Source organism: Diabrotica undecimpunctata, chromosome 8 (assembly GCF_040954645.1).
Source record: "Diabrotica undecimpunctata isolate CICGRU chromosome 8, icDiaUnde3, whole genome shotgun sequence".
In the NCBI taxonomy this organism is placed as follows: Eukaryota; Metazoa; Arthropoda; class Insecta; order Coleoptera; family Chrysomelidae; genus Diabrotica; species Diabrotica undecimpunctata.
The window spans coordinates 22,506,661-22,520,077 of NC_092810.1; the positions used below are offsets into that span (position 1 = coordinate 22,506,661).

At 35.5% G+C, this 13,417-nt stretch overlaps 1 protein-coding gene across 1 annotated transcript in view; it reads left to right on the forward strand.

The window, feature by feature from the left end:
- LOC140447263 (roundabout homolog 1-like) overlaps positions 1–13,417 on the forward strand; it is a 711,862-nt gene that overhangs the window by 570,492 nt on the left and 127,953 nt on the right. The window lies entirely within an intron of this gene.

A 13,417-nucleotide genomic window follows, 5' to 3' on the forward strand; every position in this document is an offset into this window, starting at 1 on the left:
TTTTACTGGCTCTTGCCAGCATCGAACTCCCTGATGAATACATTGACATACAGGAGGCAACTCTCCTCTACTATCGTCGTCGCCATTAACTCTAAATGCTTACTTCGAGCTTGCTTAGACAGGGGGGGGGGATAGGTTTTCTGTGGTTTCCCGATTCCATTACACAACGATACCTGTTGCAAGTCTATTGCAGAGGATACAGCCACGGCTGCCCTCACGCGATCGCGTTCAATACACTTACTAATTATCAATTTGTAAACATACATTCACATTACACTAACATATTTTTTAGACCAATAAAATCTGAAAAAGACCGTTTTACCAATACCTTTCACCGCTGATTGTCCAGTGCGCTCCTCCGATGACCAGTCACAACAAAACACCAGTGGATCTACGAACCAAGAAAAAAACAGCCCTCACACAAAAAACAAACCACGTCCTAAAAAGGTGGAAAACCTATACCAGGACACAAAACACCAGACTAAAAAGAAAACACCCAAAGCGAGTACAAATTGACAATGGACTAGTTGAGTTGATAATTTAGTTAATAACTTGATGTCGAGATGTGGATCTCCTTATAACGTTAACTAAGTACTATTTAATTTATTAACGATTAACATGTAGTAAGTGTTAAACGTATGTGTTCAGCGATTTATTTAGGATATTAATTTATGTATTATACGTGTAGTAACTCTTAGGACTGTAATAAAATGCTCTGTAAATTGCGCCAAACTCATACAGGATACTTGTTGTCATGCTATAAGTGCTTGAAAAATAGTAAATTCATTTTCAACTAAATATATGAAGAAATAAATTAAAACTTTAAAAAAATACAAATAATCCGCTAAATTGATGATTTGTAACGGCGAGTATGTCCATTTAGTTATCGATCTAATCCTTTCTAACCTAAATAGCCCAAGAATATAGACTTTTACCCCTCCATTTACAATTTACATTATATCGGAAGATACCCCGGACAACAAATAGCCATTTTCCATGAAAGGTTTTACTTGAAGCATTATAAATAATCCGCGAAAGTGGAAACAACCCCGGTTCGATTGGTATCTTTATTCCCTACATTCCAGACACACGATATCAAAAGATACGTTAGTTAAGGGACGGTTGAGGGTAGTGGGATTAACCTAAGCCCTTCATAACGATGTAAAGCCTACTAAGATCGACTAACTAATCGACTAGTGGGCCCAATACTATGCGTACTAAGAGATGCTTTCACCCTCCGTTACGTCGGGTACATAATTCGGGATAATAAGGATTAAAAGAGTGTTGTTTTCTTTGGTAAGATGAATGGTGTGGTGAGTTTCTAGGAAATCAATAAAAATTGTCTGGATTTATAGAGACAGTTTAACAGAGGCGGCCATATAAAGGGTTTGAGGCATATAAAAATCTAAGAATAAAACACTGAACACTTTTTTCTACACTACCACAAAATGTATTACAACTTATTCATTACAGCTGTTTTGGCATTTCCCAAGGGATGTATTTATAAAAAAAAAATAAAAACGTTTACTGTCTACATACCACTTAAAAAATGTTTAGCCCGATATTTTAGTCTTCTTTGATGTCCCGCTAATACACCTATTTCTGTGTTGAACTGAATCCTCCTTGGGTCCTAATTTTTTCTGTGATTAACTCCTGGACATATTCTCTAGGTACTTTATTATAAGACATCGTACTTGTTTTTTGTCTTCAGCAATCACCTGGCTAGACCCGGATCACATGGTCGATCAGTTTGTGTTTTTCTCTATACATACTCTGTATTCTGTTTCTGTCGAGGATGTCTCTGGTCTTAAGGAGTCTTCTTGTGGCTTGGTGGAAGAAGTGCCTCGTCATGTTCTCAGAAAACTCCATCAGTGGTGTGTACTGGAGTCTTTCTTGGATGGTTGCATTTGTAATTCTGTCCTGCCATGTTGATCCATCCCTGAGTCGGTAGCATGACGTTTATGTGGCCTTTCGTTTCCTCCAGTTGGTCTTGGATATCGATTTCTTACTGGCACTGCATATAACATCACATCCCTAACGTAAGCCTGGTATAACTCGATCTTCTTAGCCTTCGTTAGAGGGCGTACTCTAAAAATAAAAGGTTGTATAAGTCTTTTTCCTAAATTAGCTTTTACCTTGATTGAACGTGTATTCTTAGTAAAGTTTAGGTTTCTGTCCAAATGGTATTTAACTGAATTTTCGGACTGAATGATGTTTTTCTAGCATTGTGAGATTTACTACGGGTGGGTTCTTCTGTTGTGTAAAGATGATGAATTGAGTTTTGTCGTTGTTGATTTTTATTGTCCACTTATCCGTAAATTCCGATATTTTTTCTAAGTGGTTTTCTAACGTTCGTATTATTCTTTTGTCTTCTTTTTCGGTAGTATAAATTGTGGTATCGTCTGCGTATAAGGCTGTGTTGATTCTAGCGTCGGTAGGTAAGTCTAAAACAGAAATATTATACAAAATGGGTGATAGTGTACTGCCTTGTCGCATCCACTCCTGGGCATCTTTTGGTCAGCTAAAACTTAAAAAGTTCAATTGGTTTAATATAAGTCAGAAATATAAACTAAATAGTGAGGTAATCTAGCTTTATCCGTTTTGTAGATAAAGTCTTTTTCCAGACTATCGTAGGCTTTTTCTACGTCGAGTATTCCTGTTTTCTGTTTTCTATTGAAGCGTATTTTGGCATCACTAACGACTCTTGCTAGTTGTAGTTCACAGAGTTTATTTCTGATCTGAATCCGAGTTAATCTTATTGGATCACTCTTCTTCTTTCTGCATGCGTCATCAGCCTCTTGTAGATGATTTTTTCTAGGATTTTTCCAAGACATTCCAGTAGGGATATTGTTTCTGTAGCTTTCAGGTCTTCTTCCGTCCTTCCTTGGTTTTAGTTGAGGTATGATTTTTGCATATTTCCAGTTATTCGGAAAATGTGAGTTCTCTAGGCAAAATCTGTAGATGTGGAAAGTTGCAATATTATTTTCTTCGGAAGTTCCTTAAGTACAAGTTATAGATGTCCTGTTTCCTTTTAGCTTAAAGATGATCTTCTTCCTCTACTAAAAATTCGTTTCTTCCTGTTATTCTTTTATATTCGTTGTTGAGCATTTCTACGGTGAGTTCATCTGACATATTTTGATTTTGCCTATGTGTATGTGCTATTTTTCTTGCTATGGTATCCAATTTTTCCTCGGTTGTATAAGTGAATTCCATTATCGTCTATTATTTGCATCATTTTTTGTTTCACTCGTTTCTTGGCTTTTAGCATTTCCAATACATTTCCATGGTTTTCTTCTGCCTTTCTGATGTTGTTATGCCATTTGTTTTCGGTGAAACTTCTCAGTTTTGTTCTTATTTTTTTTGCGAGTTCGTCTTCGTATATTTCAAATTCTATTCTTCTTGTTCTTTGGTGGAATCTTCTGGTCCCGTTTCTTTTGTTTATAATCTCTTTCAGCTCGTTCGGGATGATTAGTTCTCTGCTGTTGATGTATACTCTCAGGAATGTCGTATTTCATTACCTGTTGTACTTTCTTGTGATTTCTTCTCTTTTTTGTTCTACTTCTTTTTCGGATTCAATTTCTCTTTTAATGTTAACTTCGTTAAGCTGCCTTCTGTAATTCTGCCAATTTGCATCTTTCCCATTCCATCTTTAAACCGTTTTTTTCGTTGGTAGGTCGATTGTTGAAGTAATATTTTCGGTTACCGGTTTGTGATCGGAACTGCATTCGTAGTGGGCTCTCACGTCTTCAACTATGACTTCTTTTGTGACGAAATTTCGAGTGTAGAGTCGTTGAATCTTGGTGTTGGGCTAATTCTGGTTAGTTCATCTGGTGCGAAAATCATTCTATTTGTATCGTCACAATATCTTGGAAGATCTTTACCTGCAGGAGTAATGTCTACACAGTCCCAAACTGTGTGACGTGCGTTGAAATCTCCAGCAAGGACTTCTAGTTCGGCTGAGTTCATCATGCTTTCGAATTTTTCTTGAGCTAGATTATCCCTGCATTTCCAATAAGCAGAAAAAATATTAATATTACCTATTTTAATACCTACATTTTCAAAATTTGCGTGTTTATTATTACCTGGTTCCATTCGAGATTATTTTTGATATAAATTGCAACTTCTATATTATTTGCTTCTCGAATTCTAATTCTACCGTAGTTTGTAATTCTAGAAAGTTGAGTTGTCGTCATGTATAGGGTTTTAGATAGGCATATTATGTCCGGATTATGTCTGATGACCATTTCTCTTAGTTCATTGATTCTTATCCTTAGGAAGCCTATGTTGTACTGTAGAATTTTTAACCTTCTGATCGGGATTGTAGAGAGCTTTGTATTTTATAAATACTTTTGATGTATCTGTGAAGCTGTTTCTTGCCATTAAAAGTTCTTTCTTCATGTCCTGTAGTAAATGTAACATCTTATCGACATTGACAATCTTATTTATTTCTTTTCATGTTTCTTACATGTTTGCTGAGTTTGTTTGTCTTGGCTCTAGATTTCTTGCTGATTGCACGTATAACATCCACTTGTAGTTGTTCTAAAAGCTGATGGATATGGAGAAAGGTTTGATCTAGAAGGTTGCCTATTTCTGGTATTTTTCTGACCTTGATTATCCATAAATTTAACGTGCTCTCTGCACATAACGTAGCTTGATATGTGTTCTTACTTGCAGTTGCAGCATTTGACATTAGTTTGGACTCCCTTTGGAAAAGGACAGTTTCTAGTGTGATGATTCTGAGCACATTTTATACATCGAGGTGCTCTATAACAATTGAGTAGCTCTTGCAGGTTTGCTATAAGCATCCCAACGTACTGTAATGTTTTGTAGTCCTTTTATCTTAATTCCGTAATATCCTGAGTTTTTGGAACGTAGAGAAGTCCACTCTCCATTTATTGAATATCCATTAATGGAGGTGCTCACATTACTACCTTCTTTGTAAATTCTGTTTTCCTAGAATAAGTATGAAAAGTAGCTTTTTGGTTAATTAAATTATCCTTAAGTTTATTGTAATTCTTCATCATTTTTGTGAATTTTCTTTTTCCGTTCCTAACGGCAGGAGCCATTTGGAAGTTATTTTGCCCTAGTACGTATCTGATAATTCGCACTAGATTAGCATATTGTCCAATCTGTCCGTGCATAACAATAGGAGGAACTGTTTCCTTCTTATTTTTTATGCTTGGGCTTCTTTTGGGAGCTGGTTCACACCGTTTTTCTAGTGTCTTTGATATTTTCCTTAGAATTGCTTCTGCTTTATTTCAGTGGTTGAAAGTGTTCTTCCTCCATCTCTTCTATGCGATGTTGGGCCATAATTTTTCTTATTTCTTGAAGTTCGTTATCTTCTAGTGCATTTTCGTCCTCTGAGATGGTTTTCTTGTCTTGGGTGGGTCCACCTCTAGACGAGGTGGGCCTAATTATCCTTTGTTTATTATTAAATAGCTTCATAAGTATGGGAAAATCCTTCCTAATCGGATTGGAACCTGAATTTCTTCTACTTTCGTGTTTAATATTACACTGATTACCACAAATACATAACTTTAAACACCGACTTAAAAACTTAAATTACGTTGATAAACAAATATTTTCTGAATTTAATTACAAATCAAAGTTTGTTTATTTTATATTGAGTGTCATGGTGACTCTCTCAATGCGCGTTCGAAACTGAAATAAAAGTTCTCTGTCCTGTATTTAATTTAAATACAGGCATTTCATTAAAGGACAAAAATAAAGGACTCAAAACTGCGCATTCGGATATATTTTTACTATGCTTCTTCTGCTCATTCAGAATTGCTCATTCAGAATTGTATCTGTATTTTTAATTTATTAATTTTCATAGATTCTAATAAAGATAGCTTAAGGCCTTTATTTTGAGTATGGAGAATTTAAAATTGGGCATTAACAGAATGACTATGATCTAGATGGCTAAGTGTGTACGTAAAATATGTTTCTATTTTATTGAAAGTCCTTGTGTGTTCAGCGATATGTTTTTAAAAATTCTACCAGTTTGACCGATATAAGTTTGGGTATATAAAAAATTCTTTGAATGTGTTTCATAAGGTTTTTTAGATATGTAATGGATCACAATAAGTGAAATAGACCAGAGAACTAATGGTTTTCCCATGGCAGTCGTTCCAAGACCGGTAAATTACTCATGCATGGAAAAGTGACACAACTTTTTTAAACTATAAGATATTTGAAATTTTATGACAGAAATGACAGAAGTCAAAAAAGGATATATAATTAGCCAATTTGCTGCAGTACTCCCGCTGTATAATATGCATAGCCACAAGACCAGACTGGTTACATGCAATGTTTCTGAAATATAAAGAACTGGTGAAATTCTGGTGAAATCTGGTGAAAAAATTGCGCTTGTTACACTTTAATAACTTGTGCAGGATATAGTTGGCAAATTCTATAAAAATCTTAAAGGATCACGAATTCTATACTTATAGTCAATGAAGTGGTTCCAAATCGACAAGATTGGTTAGCAATGTCGATGTTATAGAAATAATAAAGTAAAGCTAATCTGATATGGTACGAAGGATGAGATAGAGAAAGTAGAATTGAAGGAAAATAATGCTATTATTAAGTAAATTTATTTTTCGTTACATTCGAAATGCTATAAAACTTTATTTCCCTTATTGCCTGCTATTCACTCCGTAATTGGAAACCGAAAGTGAATCTTCGGGCCAGTTAGCCAAACATCACCTACTATTGATTAAACAGAGTCTAAGCCTGCAGAACAACAGCATTTATTAGCCAGTTATGGCAAAACAACGTATTCGGTGACAGAATCTAATTTGTCTTTCCTGCAGTTGTAACTGTAACTATAGTCACAGTAGACGGAGTGCAAACAATCCCGGAAATGAAACATATTATAATCCAATTTGAACATCTAGCGTGAGCGGAGTTGCTGGAACATTATATGTCGCGCCGTTGTCGAAGCGGCTCTCACGCCAGCACGGCAGACGATGTTTCCGAGAGCGAAAGCGAAAGCGTACCGGCGAAACGCGACGTCCCAGCGCGACGACAAGAACGCTAGCCAAAATAGGAAATTGAGCTACGAGGGGGTCCTTGAAATATCGCTACGACAAAAAGTCACTAATCCTTTTTGTTGGCAATGAACAAATTTCATATTCGATGATATATTGTAGTTCGTTCAAAAGACGCAGGGAAGTAGCCATACTGTCGCCTTATATTTAAATCTAAAAATCATACATCTCTTATATTAACTAATAATATAGTAGTTATTGTATATTATCATTACGCCACAGGCATGTTTTAGATATTGCATGCTTAATATTTTCAGAACAAATTACGGAATTTCAGTACAAAATTAATTTACAGCTGCTATCTTTATGTTTTTTGATTCTACTAATTTACCCCTTTTACACCTTAATCACTTTTTTAAAACATAGAAATTATATAATATACTAATATAAACTGACCATATTGTATTTATATCAAATTAAACAAAAAACTAAAAAAAATTTAGGTATCTAAATAACAAAAAGTGATTAAAACCAAATTTTAAATTTACTAGTTTGACTTTGTATTTAACCAAGAAAAAGATCGCATTTCTCATTACAAAGGCCTTCAATGATGAGTTTTGGCAAAAGATAACATAAAAATAGTCAATATTCAACAAAAATATCAAATTTGTAAATCGAAAGCATTGGTAGATTAGATGGTGATTAATTAATTAAAATAGCTTACGATAAATAAAAGATATGCATGATTGAAAATAAGCAAAATACTTGGCATAACTCATAAATTGTTATCAATTCAAAAAAAACTTAACTTACTTTTAAAATACGGTAGAAAGCAGCAAGATAAATGACGGCGTGTTGTCAAAGTTGCTGCGTCGCCATGCTGTTCACGAGGATGGTCGCGATAGACGCGTTCAACGAGAGAAACGCCATTTTAGACGCTAGACTGTAGATCTGCTCATCTCGAGGGCAAGTTAACTACTGCGTACTGCCAGGTTTTGTCGGGATGGACCAATCTTCTTAACGTAGATAGTCGAGGAATAGTTAAGAAAAGGTTTCAAGAAATTTGATATTTTAAAAGCGTTTGGTGCTTTCGGGAGAATTAATAACAAGTGGTTTCTTAGAACTTGACTACATAATATGAATCAGCCAATTAGAACGTGAGAATTTAAAATAGATAATGAAGATAAATATTTTGGCCATGTTATGCGCCACCTAGAGAGATATGATATACTCCATTTAATAATACAAGGCATAGTAGACGGAAGAAGAGGGCCAGGTCGAAGAAAAACGTCATGGCTTAGAAACCTAAGAGATTGGTTTAACAGATCCTCTGCATCTCTTTTCCGAGCTGCCGTCAACAAAATTACTATAGTCAAGTTGATAGCCAACGCTCGATAATCGAGCTCGGCACATGAAGTAGAAAAATGAAGATATGCAATGGGGTTTAAATGGGGTAGTAATACGTGGGGTAGGTAGTAGTAAGGTTCAAAATATGACGTTGTATCCTGTTAGCGTCAGTAGTCTCTCCTACTCAATCCTGGCTCTAACCTCCACTCGGTAAACCCCGGTAACCTGAGCTACTCTGTGAAAAATTGTGGTGACCAACCCCAGTGCGAAGCAGGGACAGGGCAAACGAGAGCGGGAGAAATGGTCCTTGGCAGATTGGGGGTTGGGCAAAAGAGTAACGACCTCTTCCATTAAAAAAATTTATTGTTATGAAAGCACAAAAAAGAAAAGCAGGACTATCTAATTCACGACGACCTAGCAAACGACAAGGGAATAACGATTTACGGATCTGCACATAAATAAAAGCCGATGTAATAGCGATTCAAGAGATGAGATGGACTGGTTCAGGAATTATCAAGAGAAAAGATTGCGATATAAACTATAGCGGACATAGCACCCGACATGAGTTTGGCAATGGTTTTCTAGTCAGTAAAAAAGCAAAGCAATTATTCCTTAACTTTAAACTCATATACAAGAGAATATGTTATGTACGTCTTAAAGGAAAATTCTTAACTATAGCTTACTTAATGTACACGCACCCACGGAAGAAAAGGAAGACGACCAAAAAGATTCTACGACACCTTAGACAAAGAATATGATTGATTTCCACGTCATGACGTGAAAATAATTGCTGGGGACCTTAATACAAACATTGGCAAAGAGCAATTTTTCCAGCCAACTATAGGATGTGAGAGACTACATGAAGAGTCAAATGATAACGGGTGTCAGAAGCTAACGAGGTCCAAACATAGATAGTGACCACTTTCTTTTAATGGCAAAAATCAGAGGAAGAATTTCAAACCTAAAGAAGGATAAACATATGAAACAAGACAGAAATAATGTTGATAATCTGCGCATTGAAACCGTTTCGAGAGAGTATAGGAGACAAATGGATAAGCAAACAGAGAAGCTAGAATTGGGGGAAATGTGGAGGAATTGTGGACAAAATGTAGAAACATAATAATTGAAAAGGCATCGGAAATATTGAGGAAATCCAAACCAGTGAGACAAAACAAATGATTTGACGAGAAGTGCCAAGCAGCAACAGATAAAATAGAGCATACCTAAAGACAAATTAAGCTAGATTCACAAGAAGAGCAAAGGAGGAACACCGGACCCTAAGAAGGGAAGAAAAAAGATTACATAAAAGAACAAAAGGCAATTTGGAAGACAAGCAAAGGAAATTTCTACAGAAATGTAATCAAAATAAGTAAAGAGTTTAAGCCAAGAATAGGGAGCTATAAGGATGGAGAAGGAAATATCCTGATACGGCCCCAATATTAAACCGATGGGTTGAATTTGTCGACGCAAGAGTTAACGGCCATTATATCGAAGAAGCAGATAATCGAAATCCTTGGAATCTATTCAACCCAAACGTAAGATCAGGTCAAACAGGTCAGTCTAGTTATCAACAAAGACAAAACCAAGTACATGTCGGTTACTAAGGATCTATCCTTAGTAATCTTATAGTAACTGAAAAACAGGAAATAGTCTTTGGAAGTCATATCTTTGAACGTGTTGACAGCATCACATACCTTAACTCACTAGTGACTACTACCAACAAAACAAGCGAAGGAATTAAAAGACGAATAAACCTTACGTCATATTATACTAAAATATTATATTGTACCGTTTTTAAATGAAACGAGCGGTTCTAATTTATGTAGATATATTTATTTATAAAATTACACCACGATAATATCTTAACAACTAACTTTGCTAATATCAGCGCTACTTATTATATACAAGTCATTATGTACTAGAACATTATGAAATACTTCATCCCTATTCACTTGCATTACCGCTTCGATTCTATCCTGGTCGATACATCCGGAAGGTTCTCGAGCACATATCTTCGTCGTCTCGAGATGCAACCGTTACATGGGCTACGTCAAAATAAGCAAGTTCGGTACAATACAATAAGATCATAAAATAATAAGATTATTAAAAATAATATACACTCGCGATCATAAAATTCGGGTCACCTTGAAAATTTCAAGTTTTTGGAATATTTTTGCCTCTGGTGCAGTAATAACCTTTTTTTAGGCTAACGTATTTTTTATTTGTCATCAATGTTTGTTTTAAACGAAAAAAAAAACGGTTTTTTATTGTTTTTATTGAAAAAGCAGAAAAAAACCAAATTGTTGATAAAACAGGCATACGAAAAAAATGGAAAATACAGAACGTGGTAAAATGTCAGTGAAATTTCAATGACTAATATCATGTATTGCCTCCACTTGCTCTAATGACCTCTTGCAGACGACGGGACATACTCTCAATTTTTCTCCGGATTACATGTTGTGGTATGTTATTCCACTCTCTCACTAACAGATCCTTAAGCTCCTGTCCGTTGTTAGGGGTTGAATACGCTTTTTCAAATCGTCCCAGATATGTTTGATGGGATTCAGGTCCGGAGATCTAGCTGGCCTGGGTAATCTCGTAATTCCAACCTCGTCCAAGTATTGCATACTGATCGTGGCAACGTGCGTTCGCGCGTTGTTCTGCATAAAAACGAAGTTTTCTTCAAGCCTTGCCATTGTATGCATAACATGTTCTTCCAGAATCTTCGTAATGTCCCTTCGTGCAGTTAAGGACCCATTTTCGATGAAGGGTAATTCTGTGCGGAAGATACACCTCACCAAGCCATGACCGAGCATCCACCAAACAGCATTCTTGGAGCAATGCAAGCTTGTGAAAATCATTCACCGGTTTTCCTCCAAACTCTTACACGTCCATCGGATCCAGTTAGGCAGAAACGGGATTCATCTAAGAATAACTCTTTGTTTCAATCGTTAATTCCCAAATGCGCATATTGTCGAGCAAAAGTTAGTCGTGCAACTCGATGCGCCAAGCGAAGTGGCGGTTCTGTAGCCATTACCCGAGAAGATAGTCCAAAAGAACTAAATCTTCTCCTGACTGTTCCAATGCTAACATTGCGATTTCGTACTTCCTGTAGACGATTTCGATGCATAATCGCAATTGAGGTCCGGTTTCGTAAAGAATGAAACATAAGAAAACGGTCATCTCGTATCGTGGTCATTCTTCTTCGTCCAGAGCCAGGTCGTCTGGATAGCAAACCCTTCTCCTGAAAGCGTTGAAGCACTCGTTGAACCGTAGAAAGGCTTACGCCAACAGTTCTTGCGACTTGCCGTTGAGTGTGACCGTCTTTCACAAGCGCAACAATTTGTGCCGTTTCAACAACAGTCAAGGGTATTTTTGGCAAAAAATAAACAATAATAAACACTCATAATGGTTTGTTCATTGCGTTTGAACAGAAAGTTGAAGGACAAATGAGACATTTAAAACAAGCGGCAGTTACAGGTACCGTTCATTTTGGGAAGTGTGCGCTTTCCCGCGAAATCGGCACTATTGAAATTCTTTGTTGCAAAGGAAACCGCTAAGCCGACAACAATTTTCAGAAACAGGCATTAGTTTGTATTTGTGTTATTATTATTTACGATTAAGCTCGTTAAAAATGAAATATCGGTGATCTTCAAGGTGACCCGGATTTTATGATCGCGAGTGTACAAATGAATACCAATAAAAATATTTTTCCTAACAGATTGTATTATACAAACTGCCAAATTAAAAATCAGGAAACAGGAAAATGAGATAATTATTAATTGTTCACTTTATACGTTATTAAGATAAAGGATTACAAAATACATGAAACTGTTTTATCCATTAACAATAATAATATCTTAACTTTATCGTATTATACATGCGACCTATATTTTCCTACTAACAGCAGACCTAAGAATGCCAAATGGACAGTCCAGCTCCATCTTAAAACAGACGACCAGCCATAACCGTATCGTAAGTCAGAAGCGAGCCAGCTCAAGATCTGAATTCATCGACCCCACCTCGTAATTGAGGACGACAATCACACACTGAGAACGGAGCTGGAATGAAATTGCTGATAAAATGGTCCTGCACTCACCCCATTCGGGACCGTTACGTCAGGGTTTATTGAATATTTCTCGTGTTTTGCGACCTCTCACTTTGACTACGACTTCGGGAAATGACCTATTATTTGTTTTATTAACTTTGTTAATGTCCATGTTTCCAGAAACTTGTGAGACAAGAATGGTTTATTAAATACTTTGTTGTATCTTCGAATGCAATTATTTCATGTTTTGTCTATTACGTGTTCTGTGATTTATTTGCACAAATAAAAAAATCAGATAAAGACGACATGGCTGGCTTACATTTTATTTTGTCTGATAATAGGCATCTCTGTTTGTTTAGAAGACGGGAAAATACAAAATACTAATATAAAAGCGTAGATAATACAACCCAATGCTAATGTTCTTCTTCATGTTTTTAATGTTTTTCATGATTTTTAATTTTTTTGAAAGGTAGTCGTAGCTGCTTATTGCTGAGATGTCCTCTTTTTATTTTGTCAGTCTGCAGTAGACGTTGGACAAGTTTAATTCTAAATTGTTTCAAAAAATTGACTCTTTTTGAAGTTATACTTCTATACGCACGGTCGGCGTTGGAAATTTGCACGGGAATGAATCGGTGAAATCATTACATATGTAAGATATGAGTTAGAGAGAGACAGAAGATATATTTTCTCTCTCTCTCTTTCTCTATCGAGAATAAAAATGTTCCTTTTATATATATATATATATATATATATATATATATATATATAGATATTTAATATTATATATATATATATATATATATATATATATATATATGTTGTTATGCTATGTAAAATTAAAAATAATATTAGTTTGCTCGTAATATATTTCAAATTATAAAATATAATAATTTAAAATATTTCAACTGATAAACTATAAACGATATTTCAAAGAAATGAAAGTCCATTATCTTTGGATTACCTGTAGTAAACAAAATTTAAGATATGCATAAATTATTTTCTTTGTAAAATATATTCGAGTGACATAGCT